Genomic DNA, 24,956 nt, shown 5'->3' on the forward strand with positions numbered 1-24,956 from the left:
AAATCGGTTAACCACACTGTGCCTCTTACATCCCATCTTAGAAGAGCAACATGTATGTATTCAACTTCACCACTCATCTAAAAAAAAAAATGTGCAGCAATTTTCTGTATTTTCCTGGTGCACATATATCCTTTCCAGGGTCTTCAAACCACATGTTGACTCTCAACTGATTTTAAACAAGCATTCAAACAACAGTAACTCCTGAAACCACTGTTCTCATAATTTGCATAGTCTTTCCATTAAGGAGGCCCAACCCTATCAAACATCTTGTGTAAGTAACACAAGAACCTGTCTTATTGCCCCCAGTGACTGGCACATATCAGGCATTTGCTAATGTTGCTCAAACGCGTATGAACATTAACCTGCAGACACCTTCCTTCCTAGTATGACCCACAAAGGCTAAAAACCACAAATTCAGATGATGGGTCATGTAGCCAAAGTCCTGTTAGTAAACACAGCTAACAAGGCAAAAGTAACACATTTGACTTCAATAGTGAGACGGAATAGCTCTTTCAAAGGCAATTACCCCCTCCTTTCAAATCTCTGAAGGGCTCTGAGTCATTGTTCTGATTAATTCCTGTTTTTAATCTATTTACAGATCAGGATTCTTTTTCAGCTGGTGTGATATTCATCTTTGTGGGGGTAGATAGAAACCACAGCACATACAGTCTTCCTACTTTTTGTCCCCCAGTTATTCTTGCTTAATCATTTTTAAATTATTTCTAGATTTACCTACTTACCATATGAGCTGGAGTTTCTGACCTCCTTCCAGCGTCTGACACATCTCCTGTCTGTTGCTTTCTCTAGCTCTGTTTCCCCACATCTTGGTTTAAGATGCACAGACTAGCCACCCCTTTCACAGAGCTCTGCCTGTTCCCCTCCCTGCAGCTCAGAACTGAGATTTGCTCTCCTCCCCAGAGCGGGCACAGTTTCTTATTAAATCATTCCTGTGGGCGCATCTCCATGTTGTAAATCAATAAACAAATGCAATACAGAGAAGGACAGAGGGACTGGGGAGCCGTGCGGAGCTCTGCACAGCCAGAGCCCAAAAACTGTTCGTTCATTTCCAGCAAACCGAAAAAATTCCCCAAGGTTCTGTGACTTGGAGTGTGCCCGACCGGTACTTCCTGGTTTTCTGACTTCGACGTTCTGGTACCTGCTTGGTTAGCTGTGCAAGGCTCCTTAGTGAGCAGAGAAACAGTCAAGACTACGGCCTCAATTAAACTAGACCATCAGAGAAAACCCGGCAAATAAACGCAACGGAGGATTCCGTCCAAGACTGCAGATTTCAAAGTGGGAAGAAAATGCAGCTCGGAAAACTTGATCGCTAATCGAAGCATCCTCCTGGAGGCCAGGGAGGAAGTTTCCAGCAAAAAAACAAAAACAAACAAACAAAAAAACCTATCCCATTTCAACCCGCTGCACCGTGGACTGGGTTTCTTCCTCTGCACCTTTATGGTTCTCAACTTTTTTTTTTTTTTTTTTTTTTCCGCCAACTTTCACTGGCCAAATCCGCTGCGCTAAGGACAAGCCAGGGGAACCCATCTCGCATTTCCCCACGCTAGTGCCGGGTATGCAGTCTTCCCATCCGGAAACCAATCCTCACCCAAGTACGGGAGAGGCAGCTTTTATTCTCCACCCGTCGGGTGCATTTCCCCGCAAACAAACTTTGGGGCTGAGGAGCCGTGAAGCCAGTGCGGAAAGTTTGCCTGTGCAGATGGCTCATTTCAGTACCCGGGCCGGCGGGAGGAGCCAGGCATGCTCAACCTACCTGCTCCCTGAAGCTAGCTCACCAGGCGCCCGCCCCACCGGCCGATGAGCGGCCGATAGCGGGGGCTAAGCCGGGCAGCCCAGCGCGCCCGCGCGAGCCGTCGCCGCAGCGCCCCGGTCACGCCGTTCGAGGCCGAGCCCTCGGCGCCCGCCCGCCAGCCGCCGCCGCGCGCCAGGCTTCTGTGGCAGCTGCCGGCGCCGAAAGAGCACTGCCTTCGCCTCCACCGCTCTGGCGCGAGCACTGGAGGGAGGGGAAACGGACGAGAGGGAGGGGCGGGGAACGGGGCGGAGCAGCCAACGGGGTCCCGCGCCTCGCGCCGCCAGCGCTCCCCGCTTCTCCGAGCCCGGTCGGACCCCTCGTCGCCCTGCGCTCAGGCTGCGTGCGCCCACGTGAGTCCGACCTCAGCGGGCCTTTGGGCGCGGCGCCAGAGGGGGCGGTGGTCAGCTTGTCACCGCTGGGTGGCCTCGTGAGCGCACAGTTGAGTCCCAGGGAGCACGGGGTTAAAGGTAGGAATTCCTTCCTAGGAAGGCTTTCTAGGAAGGCTTCCCGCATCTGTGCTTCCACAAGTGAGCAGATGGACAATTTTAATATTAAAGCCGATATTTAAGAGTTCGCTATGTACCAGGTAGTGGACTGCGCGATTTAAGTGAATTCTTGTCCCCAGACAACCTCTGGATCTATTATTATTCCCTGAGTTAGTGATGATGAAATTAATTTGCCTAACGTTTCAGTGAGTCAGTTATGAGAATAATAGCATTTTTTTTTCTTTTTGCAAAGATCCTATGAGCTAGGTCTTAGTACCTTTATTTTCTTAAATACATACAGGCAGTGGTTGACTGGAGAACCTGGTCTTGAATGAAAGCCTAAAAGTCTTAAGCCCATGCTTTGAAGAGCTTGGCTAGATTTACTTCCCATACCTGTGCAAAGGCTGTTCAGTGTAGCTTTACTTCTAATTGAAAAACTATTGGAAACAGACTACCTGCCCATCATTGGGAGAATAGCTAATTAAAATAGAGTGGAGACATGGGTTGGAATATAAGGTAGCAGCTACAAAGAGGGAAGTATTTTGCTAGTATTGGCATGAAATGACCTTCAAGAGGCCTTACTAGCAGAAAAAAAATTCAGGATAAGTATTTACAGTGTTTTGTTTATATACATGTGTGTGCATTTTTAGCAATCACCTTTTCTAGAAAGATGTCCCAGGATATTGTTAACAATGGTCCTTGTGAGTAAAACTGAAATTGGGACTGACTTTTATAATTCTTTGACATTGGTTTTTTGTTTTTTGTTTTTTTGGTTGCTTGTCTTTTTAGGGCTGCACCCGCAGCATATGGAGGTTCCCAGATTAGGAGTCTAATCGGAGCTATAGCTGCTGGCCTACGCCACAGCAACCCGAGATCCGAGCTTGTCTGCAACCCATACCACCCCTCACAGCAACGCAGGATCCTTAACCCACTGAGCAAGGCCAGGGATGGAACCGGAAACCTCATGATTCCTAGTTGGATTAGTTTCCACTGCACCATGAGAGGAACTCCAACATTGTTTTTCATACTTAAAAAAAAAAAAAAAACAACAACAACAACAAAAACCAACATTACTCACGTTTAGTTAGTTAAACAAGTGTTTCCGGCCTTGTCTCCTCTTCTCTCTTCTACTCTCTCTGATTCCTACTGTCAGAAGGATACAATCCCTCATTAAGGACAGGAAGTGTGGACCAAATAGACCTGAGAAGGGGTTTAAGGAATGCTTTCTCATTTTTGCTCTTTTCTTCCAGAAATAAGTAGTCCTACTTAGACCCCTGCAACTCGGAGTTTTTGGAAGACTCTTCTTCAGGGGGTTTAAAAGACAGCAGGTAGAACCCAGGTCAGTAAGATGTCTGCACTGCTTCCTAAAGTGAAGCCCACATGCAGGGCCCCTGGTCCTTCCTGCCAGGCTGCCAGGGGAAGAAACAGCTTCAGAGGCTTGAGTGAGGCGAGTTCCCCCAGAACTATTTCAACAGTAATGCCTTCTCTCCCCCACCACCCCAGCACATAGCTGTATCCTGGGATACATGCTTAGCTTTGTCTGATCTTGGCCACTTGTGTCCTCTCTCTCTCTCTTTATCTGGAAAGCTGTTCTTTCCTGTTAAAGTAACAGCTGGATTTAAAAAAAAAAAAGCTGAGATTATTTATGTTTTGAAAGAGGGGAAGCAAGGATAGGTAGCACTCACTACTATAAATAAAAATAATATGCTTTTTCCCATCAGAATTAAATTGCAGTAAATTTCGGCTCCTTAAGGTCTCTCTCCTTAGCAAAAGAAAAAAACAGAACAGGTATGGAAAAGTGGTTTATGGTCGTTTCAGTTGTTATTGGTTACTGTAAATAATCTTTTTTGCTTGCAATCTGGGAACATGTTGGCAAACCCTCTGAGTGTGACAAAATGTTTTATTGGGTAGACCTGGTGTGTTCTGGAAGGAACTGAGGAGACTTGCCATGCAAATTATGCTCATGCCTTGCACCTAGCAGGTGCAATTACTGCCAGGCCCACATCCATCACAGGACTGCCTCTTCTTTTAATTTTTTCAAGTTGATGTCTCATAATGCATTTTCTTTCTAATACATACATATCCATACACCCTGTCTAATGGGATGGGAAAAGCATTTTCATCAAGGAGGGGGAGCTGGCTCCAGGCAGCAGAATGACAGGGAAAAGACAGGAGAGAACTTCCTTAAATCAGAGGGAGAGAAATCTAAACCTGAGCCCTCCACCCCCATCTCCATATAATTAGACATTTCCAAACCCAGACTACTTTGCCTTAGCTGGCAAAAGCTGATTAGCGCTGGAAAGGGATTTAATGGAGTTTTGAATCTGTAGTTGCAGCGGGGGAGGTGGGCTCCTAAATTTGTAGGGGCATTTAGGGTGAGACAGCTTCCTAGTCAGAACAGGTAAGAGGTGTATAAATATATGTATAGAGGGAGATATGCATCATTTTATTTCCTCCCTTTGCTTAAAATGCAAAGCATAATGTGAGTCAACTGAAAACCTGATATTTACTAAAAGTTGATACACAAGAGCAGGTTTAAATAAAATTTCCATCCAATTTCTGGGCCGGAAGCCCAGGAAATTAAAAAAAAAAAAAATTAAAGGCACATGTGGGTCTTCTCAGTGTGAATGCCGGATGGAGTTTTTATTGAATTTGGCCTCAACTGATTGTAGCATTATAAGCAATTCTGCAGTTAACTTTCAGCAGCCATTTAGATGGCAAATCCTCTTTTTTTAGGGTATTATAACTAAGAATAATAACTTCCTTTTTATATGGCACCTTTTATATCAAAGCACTTTAAAGTGTGAGATCATCCTCCCATTATTAAGATACCTCATCTGTGTTAGAATATGGAAGCTATTTCATGCCACTGACACCACATAACAGTTATTTGTTTGCCTGTTTATTGTGTAGCAGAGGGAAATGAAGAAAAGTATCTTCTAAACCCACAGACTGACACCTTAGGTAAAAGCATAAATTGGACTGTCACTAAGTTACTAAGTTAAACATGTCCATTTCTATAAAAAGAGTGAGGAGTCTTTTTGTTTCCGAGGGTGGAAAGACAACTCCTGTGGACTTGGCCATGTTACCGGCCCCAAGCACATGTCTAGATATAAAGATTGTGTTGTTGAGTGTACAGAATTGTCACTTTAGTGGTGGGGTGAGTGGTTCTCAGAGGTTCTTTGAGTCAGACTAAAGAGCAGTGGTAAGTTTTCAGTATTCAAATTGGACTAAAAATTAAGATCATTAACAATAACTGGATAATAGAGGCAACAATTCTTCCATGAATTTTCACCTTAAATGTTTTCCAGTGAATACCCTTATTGAATCAAGTTTTCCACTTTTCTACTAAGAGAGTCAAACTGGAGGATTCTGGAAATATGAATGCATTATCAAATGTTCCATTGTGCTTGGAACCTAGCCCTGGGTACTAATCAAATATAACTAAAGTGTCTACACACTTGTTTTCTCCTCTAAAGATGATTGCCAAACTTTCTGTCTATAAGGGCTATGCTGTCATTCTCTTTACTTCACAGAATGTGTCCCCGTGTGACACTTTTTTTGCTGTTACCAGAATCCCTTACTAAAATGTAAGCTTCAGGAAAGTAGGGACTGTTTATTGCATCATTCACAGCCACCAGCACATATATGACCCACACATGATATGTGTGCCATTAATGTCTGTTTAATGATTGAGTTTCCAGTGTGCCAGGCACTGTTCATTGCTTATACTCAATACTTTGCAACCCTTAAAACAACCCCATGAAGAAACTATTGTTTTACTATCTTTTTACATATGAAGAAACTAAGACGAGGGAACATGAACTCATATATTTGGAAGCTCTCTCTCTGATGATTACACCATCTGTAAGTAGCAATGCTTGGCGCTGAATTGAGGGATCTAATGCCACTCTGATCTCTGTACATCTCTGTGAGTTTAAGTGGATTTTGCTACCCATCTCGTCTAGCACTTGTAAAACTTTAATGTGCCTGCAACTGGGAATCTGGTTCAAATGTAGATTCTGATTTAGCAGGTCTGGGGTGAGACCAAAAATTCCATGTTTTTACCAAGCTCTCAATGATGCTGGCGCTGCTGGTCCAGAGATCAGAGTTTGAAGAGCTATGTTTTCATGCTAACGTATAATCCAGCTGGCATATCCCAAACTTGAGGGGTGGAAATTAATGGACCTTAAAACAATATTGGAATTACTTAAATAGTTATGAAATCATAGAATATGACTTACAATTATTTCTTCTAGGTTTACAGTGACTAGTTCAGATTCAAATCTCAATGAGTAATAATTTTTTTACACAGAAGAAAAAAAACTGAGGCACAGAAAGATGATGTAGCATTTCCCAGTTCACTGGTGACAGCTGAGATAGTGACCACCTGATCCCTGTCCTTTTTTGACCAAAAGCTCTAATTTCTCTTGAACAGCATTTTAAAAGTAAATTTCATGGACATTTGAAATGGTAACAGATGGACAAGGTTAAAAGAGTTGCTAAAGAGGGTGTGCACCAATGTAGTTATCGATTGCCCTGTGGTAGGGATGAGGTTGTTGCAAACTGAGGAGGAAATGAGGCCACCTGAAGTTCAGAGCTCTTTAACTAAAAACCTACTACATAGCACACTAAAGACTACCACATATAGAAGCCCTTCCCCCTAATGTACATCACTATACACAAGTAATATATTTCCCATTTAGTGACTCTATGGAGTTTTTGCCACAGTATCAGTGGGATTAGCCCTGACTTTCCTGCTTAAATATGATCATGTTATTTTTTAAAAGAGGTTATGTACATATGTCACGTCATTGAAAATATGGGCTTTTGCACAAATATGGGCTTTTGCCTTTAATTTACCTCATCATTTATTTTTTCAATTTGGGTTTTCAAAAAGTATTTTATTGGTCTATCTATCTAAAGTGTTTTCCCCAAGACTGCCAATATTTCTTGGATAAAAACAGAGATTTTTTTTTCACATGCTGAAATGTAGAAAAGCATCCTTTATATATTTATATTTTAATTTTGCTTGTATTGTTATTGAGATGCAGGTTTTTAACAGTAAATTTACCGATGTTAAAACTTGGCTTCTGCTCTGTGTATAGCTTTGAAATGCTTTATAAATCTAAAAGAAATTCAAGGATATGTTGCTACAAAGGGCTTTTTTTCTAAATTTAAGGCAAAATACATTTTTCCACAGAGGAGTTTGAGAAAGAAAACACAAAAACTGTTTATGAATAGAGGATGACTAGTATTAGCTGAAAAGGTATCTTGGATGAAGAATAAAGAATGAAAACAAAGATGATTTTAGTCTGCTCTAGTTGGTAAAACAAATTACCATAGATGGGCTGGGCCTGAGCCACAAATATTTATTTCTTACATTTCTGGAAGCTGGAAATCTGAGATGAGAATGCTAGCATGTTTGGGTTCTGGTGCAAACCTTCTGATTTGTAGATAGCATCTTCTTGTGGTATCTTCATGTTGCGCAGAGAAAGGGAGGAGTAGGGGGAGGAGGAGGCAGAGGGAGAAGGAGAACAAGTTCTCTGGTCTCTTTTAAGGACACAAATCCCATTTATGATGGTTCCACCCTCATGACCTAAGTAACTTCCCCAAAGCTTTACTTCTTATGTTGTCAAATATAATAGCCAGTTACTTTACCAGCAAAAGTGATTTTATTTGGGAATAGAGGAATTGTAATTTGGGATACCCACACTATGGTGGACCAGAGGCAAATCCAGGGAATATGAACAAAGAATGTGCTTTTACAGGGAATTGTTGCTGGTGGGGAGATAAACTGGAAGGGGCTGTCATAACCAAAGAGTGTACTGAGGAAGCTGGGAGTGCAAAGTATGGAGGCTTCTCATTGATTGAGCAGCAGCATTCTTATTGGCTGGGCTGTTGTAGCAAAGAGTTGTGTTCTCCCTGCTAGATAATAAGTAGGCAACCCCCTCCTGTCTGAAATATAGGTTGGTGTCTCTTCCTAGTTGTAGTAAATGACTGTACATGGCAGGCATAAGAGCTCTCCCCACAGGCCTGCCACTTCCATTTTAGTTGTGGTTTCTTTAATTAATTCCATACTACCACCATGTGGAGGGTTAGGATTTCAACATGTGAATTTGGGGAGGACGCAAACATTCAGTTCCATAACAATGACACAAGTAAATTGAGGTAAGTACTATGCTATAGGAAACACTGTATAGAAGACCAAGAGACAGGAGATGAGAACAAGCTGGTGTTTATTTAGTTGGTATCATCAGATCCTAATGAGCCTACAAGATAGTGTGATGAATAATACTTTGATGCATTTATAGGCAATCTGTATCATATAGGTCTTTTAAGCTCTGAAGAAGGAAACATACAAAATAGTTTTACATTTCAGCCAGTTTACCACCATTGAAATGCTTTTTTCTTTAATAACTTCATGTTGCATTAATATCAGTAGCAATGGGTAAAAAACAGCCTTAAGTAATCAATTCTGTCATAATTGTGGACCATCTCACCATAGCCACTTGACCAATAAAATTTCTTAAAAAAAAATCTGTTTCTATGTTTGCTAATAATAACTGAGCAGTGTCTTGGGAATGAGTAATTTCCATACTTAGTCACAACTGGCCAAAACACAACAAACCCTTTGCTTGCTTCCTCCAGATGATGGAGGAAAAGCAGCTGATTTCTAAGATGTTTTTTTTTTGTTGTTTTGTTTTGGGTTTTTTTGTCTTTTTAGGGCCACACCCGAGGCATATGGAGGTTCCCAGGATAGGGGTCAAATCAGAGCTACAGCTGCCGGCCTATGCCACAGCCACAGCAATGCCAGATCCGAGCCATGTCTGCGACCTACACCACAGCTCACGGCAATGCTGGATCCTTAATCTACTGAGCAAGGCCAGCGATTGAACCCGCAACCTCAGGGTTCCTAGTCAGATTCGTTTCCACTGCACCACAATGAGAACTCCCTCCAAGGTTCTAATGACAACTCTTGGACCTCTCACGTGGCCCAACACACAGCATACATTAAAATCTTCATGGAATGAGTATGTGTCAAGTGATCAATCTCTCAAATTCTTTTTGATTTCATACTGTTTATTTTGATCACCTGCTTTTGACTTTTTTTCATTTCCATCAATACGAATAAAGGGAAAGAGACTTTTCTTATTCAAACACATACACTTCATTATGATAAAGTATCCTTTTGAGAAACTAGTAGCTAGAATCCTTTAGTTGTCCTGAGACTTTTTTGTTTTTTGTTTTTGTCTTTTTGCCGTTTCTAGGGCCACACCTGAGGCATATGGAGGTTCCCAAACTAGGGGTCTAATTGGAGCTGTAGTAGCCAGCCTACACCAGAGCCTCAGCAACTCGGGATCCGAGCTGCGTCTGGGACCTACACCACAGCTCATGGCAACGCTGGATCCTTGACCCACTAAGCAAGGCCAGGGATCGAACCTGAAACCTCATGGTTCCTGGTTGGATTCATTAACCACTGAGCCATGACGGGAACTCCGTCCTGAGACTTTTGATGCACATTAGAATCACTTGGGGAACTTAAAAAATCTGGGTGCCCTGGTTTCACCTCTCACTAGTTAGTTTGAAATCACTGCAGTTCAATTCCCAGGTGTCAGTGTTTTTTTTAACTGCCTGTGTAATCCAATTGAGCAGCTAAGTTTGAGAAGCACTGTGAATTGAAACGTGTCCCCTTAAAAGAGATGTTGAAGTCCTAACCCCAGGTACCTGTGAATGTGAGTTTATTTGGAAATAGGGTCTTTGCAGATGGAATTTATTAAATTAAGAGGCGGTATTACAGGATCAGGAAGGGTCCTAATCCAATGACTGGCATCCTTTTATGAGGAAGGGAATTTGGGCTTACAGAGAGGAGGATTCCCTGAAAAGACAGAGAGACATACAGGCAGAGAAAACAGCTGTGCAAAGGTGGAGCTCCTCCCAGCCAGGAAGCACCCATGGATTTCCAGAAACTACAAGGAATGAGAAGAGAGGCATGAACAGTTGCACCATCTGTGGCCCCAAGAAGGAACCCACCATGCTGATACCTTGGTTTTAGACAGCTGGCCTCCTGAATGGAAGGTGTACCCTTATTTTGTTTCAAGCCACTGACGGTGTAATCATTTGTTAGGGCAGCCAGGGCTAACATGAGTGCAGCACTGCTCAGTGGATCCAGGGATGAGGCAGGCTTGCAGGTTTGTGCCTCCTCCTTTTCATCTCTTTTAGTCATCGACCTGAACTGGTAGGCGGGTTCTAAATTAATAGGCATTTTCACTGACTCTGCCAGAGCAAATATTCTGCCTCCTCCCATTCCTCCCTCCTGCCCCACCTTAGTCATTAAGCTGGGCAGAGCAATTCAAAGCACTTATTTAGAAGAAACATTTCTTTGGTTTATTATACTTTTAGGGGTTAGACTTTGCCACTTGTTAGTCCAAGCATTTGTTTGGTTACATTCTTTCTATCATGGTCCATAAAATATTGTGTAGAGTCGTATTACTCCAGTATTTTCTCTTAGCCAAGTCCATTTGTTGCAGGATTCAACCAGAGTAATCAAAACATTTAAAAATTTAGTAACAGTGAAAAAGAGGTGGCTTTTTCTTGAATCTTTTGGTCAAAGTGATAGGTTCCCCAAATATATTTTTCCCATAAAACAGTCTCTTCCAATTGTTTCTTCAGTATGTACACTACAAACTGTTTTAAAGATGGGATTCAAAGTGACTTTAGGTGAATCTTAGTCATTTTAAAGCTATTATCACAATTATGACAGTTGCCAGGAGGACAAATATAAGCCTGATTTGGACATGGCTGCAAACAACCTAGTAATCAAAAGTTGATAGAGCAGCCCTCTTCCCATTCAGCCATTTCCTTTTTTTTATTTTACTTTTTAAAAAAATTTTTTCTATTAGTTGATTTACAATGTTCTATTAATTCCTGCTGTACAGCAAAGTGACCCAGTCATACCCAGTCAGCCAATTTTTATTTTTATTTTTTTTTGTCTTTCTAGAGTCACACCTGTGACATATGGAGTTTCCCAGGCTAGGGGTCGAATCAGAGTTGCAGCCACTGGCCTACGCCACAGCCATACCAGATCTGAGCTGCATCTGTGACCTACACCACAGCTCACGGCAGTGCCAGATCCTTAACCCACTGAGCGAGGCCAGGGATTGAACCTGTGTTCTCATGGATACCAGTCAGATTTGCTTCCGCTAAGCCACGATGGTAACTCCCAGTCAGCCATTTTTGATGACAGAATAAGTAACTGCAAGTGTGACTTTGTAGTTAATGAGGTGATAATTTGGTTATAGCACGAAGTGTGTAGAACTTCAGAGTAGGTCTCGAAGTTTATAATCCCCAAAATGATCATTGTGTATCTGACACCCCAGCTGACACAAATTAGAACCACGAATTACAAAGGCATCAAGAGAGTTCTCAAATGAGATGGTTTTTGATAGGTAAAAACACAAAGGGTAACCTAAAATGGGTTAGTGAGTCACAGGTATAGAAATACCGCTGATGGAGAGAGAAGGCTTCCAAATTCTGTTATCAAAGATTGCTGATTTCTAGAAAGAAGAATTCCTGTTATTTTGGCTAGTCCTATTTTGACCACTAGGCAAATTTCTTTGGAGCTACTTCTGGCTTTTCCATCCTTAGGATCCTTAGCAGGGAAAACACAAACAACAAAAAGGAGGGAGAAGATTAAGATAATACTCTTCAGGTGATTGGAAGGAAAGCTCCCCCTGTGACAGCCAATGTATTTTATACACAGCTAAAAGTTGACAGCATAATTTGTGGAGCCCAGTGTGCAGTGAAAATTTGGAACTCCTTGTTCAAAACACAGGAAAAAAAATGTTGTCTATAAATGAAGCTTTTTCCTTTTTCCACGGTCGATCTATCTGGAATTGTTATGATGTTCTTTATTTGCTGTTGAATGTCGTTCTAAGTAAAGGAGAATTAAAAATGTTAATTTTTCACATGAATTTTACCATGTATATTGATGTGCAATGCCAGTTTTAAATGCAAGTAGAAGAGCATTTGACTCATATGTGATATCACCAGAATTATGCAATTTGTATTTTGTAGCTTCTACATGCATATGTATTTTGCTCCTCCCAGAACAATGGAGCTGCTGGACAAAGCTAATAACTCAGCTGTTGTTATTTTATCTGATATGTGTACATTCTACCAATACATTCTATTTTGGTGTTATTGATGAATGAGGAAGGATTGAAAGGGAAAGGGAGTGGGGGTTGCTTTATATTTCACTTTTCTCCTATACCATAATTTTCACCTTTGTGAAATTGGCTAATAGAGGGAATAATGGAAAATAAGAAAGGATATAATAGGGTTCTTTGGTTGTTAGGATTTCTCAGAATGTCATTGCTCTCTTTCTGCATTGGAAGCAAAATTCTGATTCCAATGGAAAATGTGGTTCCTCAAGGCTATCAGCACCTTGCTTACTTAGTTGCTGATGTAACTAGCCTACTTTTCACTGAGTTTGAATCTTGCTGAATTCCCAGGCATAGTGAGGGCACCGGAAGTCTGTGATTTTGGGCCTTTATGAATACCACACTGTCAGAAAAGAGGATTGCAAGCATCTCCTCTACTCGAGCCTATACTCTATCATCTGGTGGGATTTCATTTGCAATACACAAGTCCAGAGATAAAATTCTTAAGTCAAGGCAGCCTCAACATAGCATTAAACCCAGAGCAGGGCAGCTCCTTAGGTTGGGAGCTTGAAGCTCTCTGGGCAAAGCCAACATAAGCTTATGGCTATAATTCTCAAATTTAATCCTGCCTTCCACTAGCATACAGTGTTCTGGATTTGCATGTAGCTTATGGGATGACAGGTGAACACACTCAGTTTAATAGGTTACTTGAGCTAAGAAATAGTGCTTTCCCTTTTTAGCTCTTTTATTCAATTTTTGACTCACTAAAAATTGATTATTTTCTTGTATAAATTAGGTAAGCATTATGTCCCTGAGTGTATTTTCCCCTCCATCCTTTCCTTCCTTCCATTTTCTTTCCTTCCTTATTTCCTTCCTTCCTTTCTTTTTCTTTTTTCCCCTCTCCTCTCCTCCCCTCTTTTTCTCACCTCACCTTCTTTTTCTTTATTTTTCCTGTGTCCTTTTGATTCATGTTGGAAATTTGCTCCTGGGAACTACCCACAATCTGTATTGTAGATCTCCAAAGTTATCTAACAAGCCATAGACAATTGATATTTATTAGAGAACAATATAATTCCATAAGCAGTCACACCTTCACTCTTCTGCACACATGTATGTGCATTTCATTATTTTATTAAACCACTGTAATCATTGACTTTCGTATCTTTTTCTTAGGGAACAACTTTTATACCCCGTGATTCATTGATAGAGCCTTTGAGGGTAAATCTACCTCTTCCGCATTGTTCATCTTTTTTTTTTCTTTTTGCCACCACTCTTTTTTAGAGAGCTCTTGCATTTAAAATTTAGATCATTAACTTTAAGCAAGAAATGGCAGACTCTCAAAACTGGCATACGTTACACGAAAGCAGCCTGGGGGCTACACGTACTCTTCCAAGTTTTAATACTCCCAGGTGCTGCTTTTGTTGAAAACACTCCAACTCTACCCTGTATTTGGTATGCTGCCCCGCTTACCAAGAGTGCAAATCTCCTGTAAACCTTATTCTTAATAAGGCTACCAGGATCAGAGCCAATCAAAAAAGGAACAGCCTTCATAAATATTCACATCTCACCAGAGACTGAGCTGTAACAAGTAATGAATAGTCATAGGGAATCTTATCACTGACTGAGACTCATCAATGCAAAAACAAAACCCCATTTCCAAAAACAAAATAAAGGAAGCATGTCTGTAAAACACAACCTAAGAGAAACATTATGAGAACAATTATTTCAATTTGGAGATATCTCTGTTTTGGTCCATGTATCATTTATTTTCTCCCTCCCCATTAAATAAGATTTTTTTAATATAAATATCTGTTTTAAAGACCTGTTTTCCCAATATACCATTTTACCCCTTCTACTTGAATAACTGTGTGTTCATATGCTACAGACGGCAATCAGATACATGCATTTTCTCTATATAGCACATCTGTTTGCTTGTAGGACTCATGGGAGGGTAGTAGGTGATTTTTTAAATGGTTTCTGGCTCATGGCAAACATTTCATCCCCAAAACTGCAAAAGCACTTGGTTCGACTACCCTCAATTTGAGAATAAAATATTTGGGCGTAAAATATAAAAGTGGGTAGAGGCATATGGGCTACAATGAGTCAGGAAGTGTTCTGGACATTAAATCCGGGAGAGTGGGATAGGGGTGGGAAATGTATCTCTCCTTCCTTGTTTCTCACTTTACTGCTTGTTAAATAGAATTGTCAAAGCCTCCAAGCTCCTGCATCTGTTGCAATGTTTTGTAGATTAGATATCTGGAAAGCACTGTTGTCTGTCTGAATCGGTCTTAATTGCGTTCAGCTCTGTGTTCTGAAACCCATGCGGTCATAAATGCGCTGTAGGTTTGTACGTGGAACAGGCCACCTCTGGCTGTCTGATGAACTTACCCTCTCCATACCCTCCGTGCATTTGCATGAATGCACTCTAAGAGAGACTCAGGGGGACTCTAGTATTTTAATGTATACATGAGGTAAGTCCATAAAGAATTTCATTTTCCCTTTTAACACTCTTATTATCTACCTATCTCTGTCTTTCTCCTTGTTTTTTGAAGTAAATTATAGTTGCCTTAGAGCAGCAGTCTGTCACCTCTTCCTCAACCACCCCTAAACCTTCAATTCTAAACTTGCAACTACCTACTAAATTAATTATAAATTCCTCAACTTTACATTCTCCTGCTTCTCATTAGTACTCTGTCAGCATCAGGGTGCTATGGGTACCAAAGAACAGATTCCCAAACAGAAAGGAAAGTGTGTTTGTTCATAGAACTAAAAAAATCCAGAGCCAGCATTAGCTTTAGACAAAGGTAGATCCAGACCCTTCAGTCATCACATCAGCACTCAGCCTCTCTCTTCCCTTTCGCCTCTACTATTCTTTTGATTAAATTCAGTGTCAAACAGGTTATTTGGTGACTCCTGGAAGCTTCAAGCCTACATCCTTACAGTTCACGTCTATCTGAATGAGACTGCTTTTAATCCCAAGAGTTCTCGAAAAAGTTCTGGAATGAATTTTCATTGCCCTCATTGACCTTGCTTAGGTTACTTTCTCATCCTTGATCCAGCCTCTGGAAGCAGAGGAAATGATGCTATGATTGATGGACTTGATTCATCCCACCCTTGGAACTAGGCATGGAGTCAGCTCTCCTCAACTACGTGGACTGTGATACTGGCAGGAAAAGTAAAGTCCTATAGACAAATGAATAGAGAGTTGAGGCTGGACAGGGAATAACAACAGATATCCATCAGAAGCCAAAGGCTACATTTCTTATCTTTTCCTATTTCCCTAAAAGAACCTGTTGTGGAGACACAGTGGGATGGCAGTAGAGTGTCTGTGCTTAATTGGAGTTCCTAAGTATCATGCAGAGTCTAGGGAGCTGTATGTAGTCCTCGTCCCAAGAAACTGCAGTCAGCCATATAAGATTTTCAGGAAATCTTTTTACCAGTTCTTAGTCCAAAGTCTACTCTTGAAGTCAAGTCTCGTTTGCAAAGACACTTGTCTCTGGGGAGTCTGGGTCTCTCCTAAGGTAAAGGCTAAAATTTGGCCTAGAGTTTTGTGCCTGTGACCTCTCTGAGATGTTAAAATATATATCAACATAAGTTTAATCATATAATGAACATCACATTACAAAGATGGTAAGTAATTGTCCTGAGACCTGGGACCTCCCAATGAATTAAGCCCCTCAGACCCTTACTGCAGTGTAGCCATCAAGATGGCCTCTCAGTACAGCCCTCTGGTTGCCCTACCCCACTGAAGTATCCAAAGGCCATTTCTGAAACGTGTAGTTCTGCTAAACAATGGCTCTTTCAATGGAAAATAGGTTGCAAAGAAAACCAAACATTAAAAATACACTACAACTTTTATAACCTACTTTTGGCATTATATTTTTTTTAATACCCAAAAAGCCTCAAAAAAAAGGAAGCAGGTCTGGCCTTCTGTTTCAAATACCTTTAAAATTATGTCTCTCTTTCTTGAAGCTTTCCAGATGCCACTTTCCTGTAACCCCTCATAGCAATTTCTGAACTTCTCACTGATTTTCAGTATTTTCTACCTTGAATTAGAGCCACTGTTTTCAAGCTTTAGATAATAACTTTCTGAATTCAAGGTTTGTTTATACTTTGCCTATGTGATATTTGTATTTTTTAATGATATACTCGTTTGAGCCTTTCAACAGTGTCACAGTCACCTGGAGGACAGGACCTTTGTTCCATTTATTTATATACCTAATACAAGCCAGCACATATTCTGTGTACAAACTAGGAACTAGGTACAAAATTCATATTTGTTGAAATGGCATGAATCTTTTAGTCTACATTTGCCTTAAAAATGTCTGTCTTGTGTGTATCTTGATGGTCTATATTGTGGTTGTTAGTGAAATCCATATTTTGACATGCTCTTGTGAGTTTATAAAGGGTTACCCCCCTGATAAATAGTTATCAACTCTCCTAAACCTCAATCACATCAAACTAAGTAGCTTTGGCTCATTCCACATTATCTTTCACTCTTTCATTCATGATACTTCTATCATGTTTCATTTATTAGTTTCTTTGTATATCATATTTTCTTATTCTGTGAGCCCTTCAAGAGACAAAATCTATAGTTTTTTTTTTTTTTTTCATTTTTGTCTCCCCAATGTCTAGATCATAAATTTTGGTCAGTAATTATTTTTCATGTTATATAAATGGAATGGCATAGTGAACACAGATAATTAATTCCTCTAGAGGAATTATGGATTCTGGTGTAACAGTTAACCTTCAAGCATGATAATGCTTCATAACAAACTGCCCCAGGATTTCGTAGCTTAAAATAATAATCATTTACTCCTGCTCAAGTGTCTGTGGTTTGGCTGTGCTTCCTGGTGTGGGTCTGGCAGGTCTAGACTCCTCACCATAGAATAGGCTGTCTGTATCACATGTGTTGACTCTGGGGGTTTGTCTGAAGATTCAGAAATTACCCAGGGATAGCAGGAGTGCAAGACAACAAGCCCTACCACATAAACACTTCAAGCCTTTGCTCGATCATGATACTCATATTAAGTTGGTAATAATAAGCAACAAGGATTTAATGTACAGCACAGGAAAATAGAGGCATTATTTTGTCATAACTGTAAATGGAGTAAAATCTATAAAAATACTGAATCACTGTTACACACCTGGAACTGTTATATTATGCATCTATACTTCAATTAAAAATAGTATCAAGCTGATAAAAAATTCAAATGGCTAAGACTAAAGTCATTTGGTAGATAAGTATAGTTTGAGTCTATCAGAAGAACTAAAGAATCTTGGAGCAAAGAGTACAGATACAGGCAGGGGTGAGGAATTGTGGCCAACATTTCCATCTGGCATATCGGGTTATAAAGAAGATTCGTGAAAGAAATAGCAGTCCTAGAGGTGGGTAGTTTAACTAAGCTATTGCTGTCTTGGGATTTATTTGTGATCTGTGTTCAAGATACCTAAGCATGATTTTACTTTAAATCATATTTGAGGATCTCCTGAGCTGATGCTTACAGAGTTATCTTCTTACTGCATTTACAGTATACACTGTATATATTTACTGTTATCAAAATGTTGCTGTGCTATGCTTATTAAATCTAAGGTTAGTTTCTCCCTGGTGAAGTCTCCTCCTTAATAATTAGTAGCAATCATAACCCTCTCTTCAGAGAGGCAATGTTATTTAATTGCCTTCTTCCTCATAATCAAGTTGGATTCCATGAACAGTTAAGGATTTTTTGAATTTGTAAGTGAGTATGATTTTAATACAAGTTTATGCAGTAGTTCCAAGGATTAATATTTTGCACCCTCTGCTGGGGGAAAAAACAAAGAAAATTACAGCAGATGTGGAGAAGTAAATGATTTAGGACATGAAGTGAAAGACTTAGATTAGAAGAGCACTTGGCCCATAAAAGTAATTTCACAATTAGTTTGAGAATATGTTTTCTGTAACTCCCCTTGCATAAACAATATATTATGAAATTTAAATTTATGAACATTAACCTAAAATATTCAAGCTTACAATTTATGGATGCAGAGATCTGAAAAATCCCTTTCAAGCCCTCCCTAATGGGTGGATTTTTGGAATATATTTAGGGTGAATCCCATTGGTAAGAACTGAAAATATGAAGAAAAGGAAATACTAAACATGTGATAACCTGAGACTTAAAAGGTATTTTCCATTAAGAATGCCACAAGCTAGTAATTTTCTATTCTGCATTCCACAAAAGAGGTTGTCAGTTTATGCAGTACTTGAATTATAATGAAACAAATATCTTCTTGTTTCAAAAGTAAATTTATTTTTTTTTATAATTTTTTTTTATTTTCCCACTGTACAGCAAGGGGGTCAGGTTATCCTTACATGTATACATTACAATTACATTTTTCCCCCACCCTTTGTTCTGTTGCAACATGAGTATCTAGACAAAGTTCTCAATGCTATTCAGCAGGATCTCCTTGTAAATCTATTCTAAGTTGTGTCTGATAAGCCCAAGCTCCCGATCCCTCCCACTCCCTCCCCCTCCCATCAGGCAGCCACAAGTCTCTTCTCCAAGTCCATGATTTTCTTTTCTGAGGAGATGTTCATTTGTGCTGGATATTAGATTCCAGTTATAAGTGATATCATATGGTATTTGTCTTTGTCCTTCTGGCTCATTTCACTCAGGATGAGATTCTCTAGTTCCATCCATGTTGCTGCAAATGGCATTATGTCATTCTTTTTTATGGCTGAGTAGTATTCCACTGTGTATATATACCACCTCTTCCGAATCCAATCCTCTGTCGATGGACATTTGGGTTGTTTCCATGTCCTGGCTATTGTGAATAGTGCTGCAATGAACATGCGGGTGCATGTGTCTCTTTTAAGTAGAGTTTTGTCCGGATAGATGCCCAAGAGTGGGATTGCGGGGTCATATGGAAGTTCTATATATAGATTTCTAAGGTATCTCCAAAGTGTTCTCCATAGTGGCTGTACCAGTTTACATTCCCACCAACAGTGCAGGAGGGTTCCCTTTCCTCCACAGCCCCTCCACCACTTGTTATTTGTGGATTTATGAATGATGGCCATTCTGACTGGTGTGAGGTGGTATCTCATGGTAGTTTTGATTTGCATTTCTCTTACAATCAGCGATGTTGAGCATTGTTGCATGTGTTTGTTGGCCATCTGTATATCATCTTTGGAGAAATGTCTATTCAGGTCTTTTGCCCATTTTTCCATTGATTGATTGGTTTTTTTGCTGTTGGGTTGTATAAGTTGTTTATATATTCTAGAGATTAAGCCCTTGTCGGTTGCATCATTTGAAACTGTTTTCTCCCATTCTGTAAGTTGTCTTTTCAAAAGTAAATTTAAATGCTATAACCTCTTACAGTGGGTTACCGTGAATGCTAATGGCAATATCCACTGGCATACACTTTCATTTAAAGGTCTTCACATAATGGCAAAGATAGCCTAAAATTTTTTCAGGTTAGGTTTGAACATTACATAAATCTGAATTTCATAATGCCTTTCATATGGAGGAAAGTAGCTATCTCTAAAACATTCTCCAGCTCTTATTCATAACAGGTGACCGTTTTCATCAGAGTAAAATGATCACCTAGAATGACAAATGTTTTCAATGAAAGCATATGAGACTCAGATAAATCTTCTTTCTAAAGCACTATACCTGTAAACCCATCTGCGTGACTGTCCTAGTCTGTTCTGAATGCTCTAATCTATTGTTGAAAGTGGTTAGACTTATCCATTTCCCACACTTTTATAATCCACTGTTGAAAGAATATTTCAGTTTACATGGCTGTTTTAGTAGTCTCTGGAGCAACACAAACCTGATATTTTCTAATCTGAGGTTATTTTTCAGGTCATCAGTTCTATTTCCAAACATCTGACAAACCCTGGTGTTCTTAATTAGAAGAGTGGCACACCTATCGATCATTATCTTTATGACTTCAATTTTCTCCTCAACTTGTAACAAGTTCAGAAGCAGGTTTTCACAGACATTATCGTTGCTCTCTGAATCATATCTACTGGCACTTACTAAGCCTATCTGACCTCATTTGATAAGTAAAACACATGCCTCAGATGATAAATCAAAAATAGAATGGTTTACCTCTAGGTAAGGGAACTTGAGGGCAAAATGATAAATTCTTATCTTTCTTTCTCTTTGCTATTCTCTCCATCTCTGTTTCTCTCTATATTTTTCATAAAGCCACACACTTACAAAAATATCAAAATCATATGTCAAAATATTAAATAAGAATATGAATAAAATTACTTGTACACATTTTTTTGCTAGTCTTTAAATGGTACAGGAAACATATATGCTTTCCCTGAATGCTTCCAGTTCTTGTTTCACTTGCAAGAAACAGAAAACACAATCACTCTAGCTCAAAATAAAAAGGAGTTTATTTATTCATGATGTAGCAGGAAATGATACAGGTTGGTTCTGAGAATGAAAGGAAGAGATCTAAGGCCTTTGCTACTGAAAATGAAGATTCAGTGTTTCCCAGATGCCGTGTGTATGTCTTCCATCTCTGCATCTCTTTATCCTTCAGCTCACCAACACTCTTTCCATGTAATGAGGATCACAGCTGCCAGAAATACCAATTTAAAAACCAGCAAAAAAGCCAGACTCCCATCGTCTGGCCATCTGGAGAAGGCATCTAATTGGCCCTGATTTAACTGACATATTTACCACTTGGACCACTCATAGTTGTCTGGGCTTGAGAAGCTGTTCACTTGAGTCATATGTAATTTCTGGTTCAAAATGGTAAAACAGTTTCTTATAATTTAAAGGAATGAGGATAAGGCCTGAGTCATGTTCTACCCTTAGGACAAAATGATCTTTTAATGTGACCTTAAGAAAAATGAGGAAATGGTCAGAGAGCAGAAAGATTAGCTATGTATATGTGTGGTGTGTGTTTGTGTGTGTGTATACATATAATTGCTACATACATATTTTTTACTAAATTTTACTGTTATTTTATATGCTAAATTTCTCAACATTTATAGCATTTCAAGCCCAATTCTCAAGTAATTGAGAACCACATTCTGAAATGCTTTATATCTTCTTATACAAAGCCACTATTCTGTATTAGAAGATGAGAGTTTATTTATTCATGATCCTATAAAGGGAGATATCTTAAAACTATTTTAAATAGCCCATAGATAGGAGACTGATATTTTTTTCTGGGCTTTGTAAGTTTAGCAAGTACAGGTCAGGGGTTCCCATCGTGGCTCAGTGGAAACGAATCTGACTAGCATCCATGAGGATGCAGGATCGATCCCTGACCTCGCTCAGTGGGTTAAGGATCCAGTATTGCTGTGGGCTGTGGTGTAGTTCACAGATACAGCTCAGATCTGGCGTTGCTATGGCTGTGGCATAGGCCAGTGGCTGCAGCTCCAATTTGGCCTAGGAACCTCCATATGCCTCAGGTGTGGCCCTAAAAAGACAAAAGACAAAAATAAAAAAAATTTTTAAAATAACGAGTACAGGTCATTAACAAATTTATTTCACTTGAATACAATTGTTTATGTGTACCAGTATTGAGCCATTTTTGACTGACCAAAGTCAGTTTCATGTGGTTCAAACTATTAAACCATGAAAGAAATTATTCTAAACCTGCAAACTGACTTTGTACAATCTGAAATTCAGTGTTGTTCTTGATCTAGGTCTAAAGTGGTATAGGGGAATCCCACTCAAATGTGGCTTAAGTCATTTCTTTTCATGAATGTTAAAAACAGTGCTTTGTTGCAATGGTACCATGCATCCAAGCATAACTATAAGTGGACAAAGGATAACTTTCCAGGGCAGTCCCAATGTGGTTAGAGATCACATCAGATCCCTCTAAGTGAGCAGAGGCCATGCCAGTCCTTTTTTTTTTTTTCCCCAATGGCCTCATGTGCAACATATGGACGTTTCCAGGCTAGGGGTCAAATTGGAGCTGCAACTGCCGGCATACACCTCAGCCACGGCAACACAGGATCTGAGCTCCATCTGCGACCTGTACTTCAGCTTACAGAAATGCCAGATCCTTAACCCACTGAGCAAAGCCAGGGATTGATCATGGACACTGTGTCAGGTTCTTAACCCACTGAGATACAACAGGAACTCCATCCATGCCAGTTTTTCACTGTTGTCCTCAACACCTAATACATAACCTGGGACAAAGTAGGCAATTAATAAGTAACATTAAGTGAGTGAAAATAAATATATGTAAATATTTATGTATGAATGTAAATATATGAAAATAAATATATGTAAATATTTGAACATACTTTGAAGCTTTGGATGAAAAACAACATCTCCTAAATATATAAAAGATTCAATTTGTGGAGTACCTGCCATTTTACTGATAGCTTTGGTGAACCAACTGTGAGCTAATACACTGGCAATGAAATGCTATTATGTGAGGACAATGTCAGAACTTATTAATGAAGTTATTGAAGGACAAGGGATATCTATTCCTCCATTTTAAAACTGAGATTTAAAAGGGTTACATTACTTAACCAAGATTACACAAGTAGCTAGTTAGGAAGACAGGATTTAGGAATCCTACTCCAGTCATCTTCCTTGAAAAGGCTGTATCATGTTTCATAACGTTCATTTTGGAAAGAACCTGAGACTTCTCATTACTTTGCCTCAGCAAATAACATTGACAAAGGCAGAAAGTGTTTTTACCTTGATTCATTTTTATGAGTTTAATTTGTTAAACTTTTGTTTCTAGATATGCATATGGATTAAAACTGCACTAATGGTTTCATTTATTCAGTTAGTATTTGTTGACGAACCACTGTGTTACCAGACAACGCTAGTGATAGAGATACAAATATGAATAAGACATCATTGTGCTTATAGTGCTTTCCAACTTGAAGCTTACAAAGTGTAAAGGAGACAGACCAGAAAAACCAAAGACCAATGAACATACTTATTGCATATTACAAAACGTCCTCTTCAGAAATTAAGTGGTTGCTAAGGCAGAGTCATGAGGGATATGGAAGAAATATGAGACAACCAATTGAAATAGAGAGGTCAAGACTGTATTGTCTGAGGATGTTTTACATATAGGGTGAGACCTGATTGATGTGAAGGAGACATTCAGAGGTTGCTGAGAACTTTCCATTAAAAAGAAAGGAAGATAGGAAAAAAGGAAGGGAGGGAAGGGAAGGGAAGGAAGGAAGAAAGGAAGGGAGGAAGGGAGGCAGGAAGGAAGGATGAAGGCCCTGATATGGAAAAGAAGCTAAAAAAATCAAGATACAATAAACAGAGGTCAGACTGGCTGGAATGGGGTGCAGTGAGCAGGGAGGTTGGGGAGAACAATTTACATGTTAAGGATAAAGATGAGGCTTGTTTTTACCAGGAAGATCTTTCTTTCCCTTCCTTGACTCTTCCTTATCATCTGATCTGTTTGAAGAGGCAGTTGGTAGGCACAGCCTCCTCTTGCTCGCCTTTGTGTCTGGCTGGCTGTGCTAAAGCCACAAGCTTTTACAGCCCTTCGCAGGTATTTCTCAGGTTATTTATTCAGCCGCTAACCTTGAGAGATGAAGTTACATCTTGTCTGGACAAAGAGCAGGCTTGCTTACAGTTGTCTATAAAAACGATGGATTTCCCGAAGCTCAGAGCTCTCAGCTGCAACATAGACCCATGGTGTAGCATCAAACACGTTGCCCCCTAGCAGGACTTGGCAGCAAGGATAAGGGAGGCAGATCTGTTGCTGTTCATGCTGCTGGCAGTGCTGTGAGTAATAAAGTCACTTGTCTCTGACCCAGGGATCTTATAATATCTATGAACAGTAACAGGGTCACATTAGTTGGTAAGTAGCATAAAAATCAGTTCCCAGACCTGACACTATGTTTGCTAACTCCTCAACAATTTGGAGGAAATAATAGAAAAGAGAATATTTTGCCTTTTAAAGAATTTAAGCTAGAGATGTGACTGAATACAGTCACATTAACTTTTAGTGTGATTTTTAATGAGGAAGAACATATGAGAATATTATTAATGTTTGGTTACCATCTGTGACTAGGTGCAAAAATATTTCATTACTTTCATAGGGATAATGATATATCATTTTGTAAAAAAAAGAATTTCCCTTCTATGTGAATAGATTTTCATCTTGAATTTATAATGTCGGCATACCAATAAACACTTTAGTTTTGTATAGCCTACTGAGGAAATTGTTTTTTGTGTTTTGTTTTTGTTTTTTTTTCTGTCTCTTTTTTAGGGCTATACCTGTGGCATGTGAAAGTTCTCAGGCTAGGGGTCGAATGAGAGCTGTACTTTCTGGCCTATACCACAGCTGATGGCAACACCGGATCCTTAACCCACTGAGCAAGGCCAGGGATCGAATCTGCCTCCTCATGGGTACAAGTTGGGTTTGTTACCAGTGAGCCACAATGAGAACTCCATTAAGTTGGTTTTTTTTGAGGGTTTTTTTTTTGGTTATTGTTGTTAAGTATTTGTACCATAAATACATTTTTCTAAGATAGTCCAGTTTCAATAGTTTCTACTTAGTTTT

At 39.7% G+C, this 24,956-nt stretch overlaps 1 protein-coding gene across 2 annotated transcripts in view; it reads right to left on the bottom strand.

The window, feature by feature from the left end:
- The window catches only part of CNTN3 (contactin 3), a 362,517-nt gene extending 360,456 nt beyond the window's left edge, over positions 1-2,061 (bottom strand). Inside the window, exon 1 of one of the 2 annotated variants that reach the window (XM_047779257.1) lies at positions 1,772-2,061. The gene's annotated coding sequence lies outside the window, so the exon portion shown is untranslated. The remainder of the gene's footprint in view (positions 1-1,771) is intronic. The other variant, XM_047779251.1, reaches the window with a different exon arrangement.
- Between the last annotated feature and the right edge of the window lie 22,895 nt (positions 2,062-24,956).

This window comes from Phacochoerus africanus, chromosome 1 (genome assembly GCF_016906955.1).
Source record: "Phacochoerus africanus isolate WHEZ1 chromosome 1, ROS_Pafr_v1, whole genome shotgun sequence".
NCBI classification, from domain to species: domain Eukaryota; kingdom Metazoa; phylum Chordata; class Mammalia; order Artiodactyla; family Suidae; genus Phacochoerus; species Phacochoerus africanus.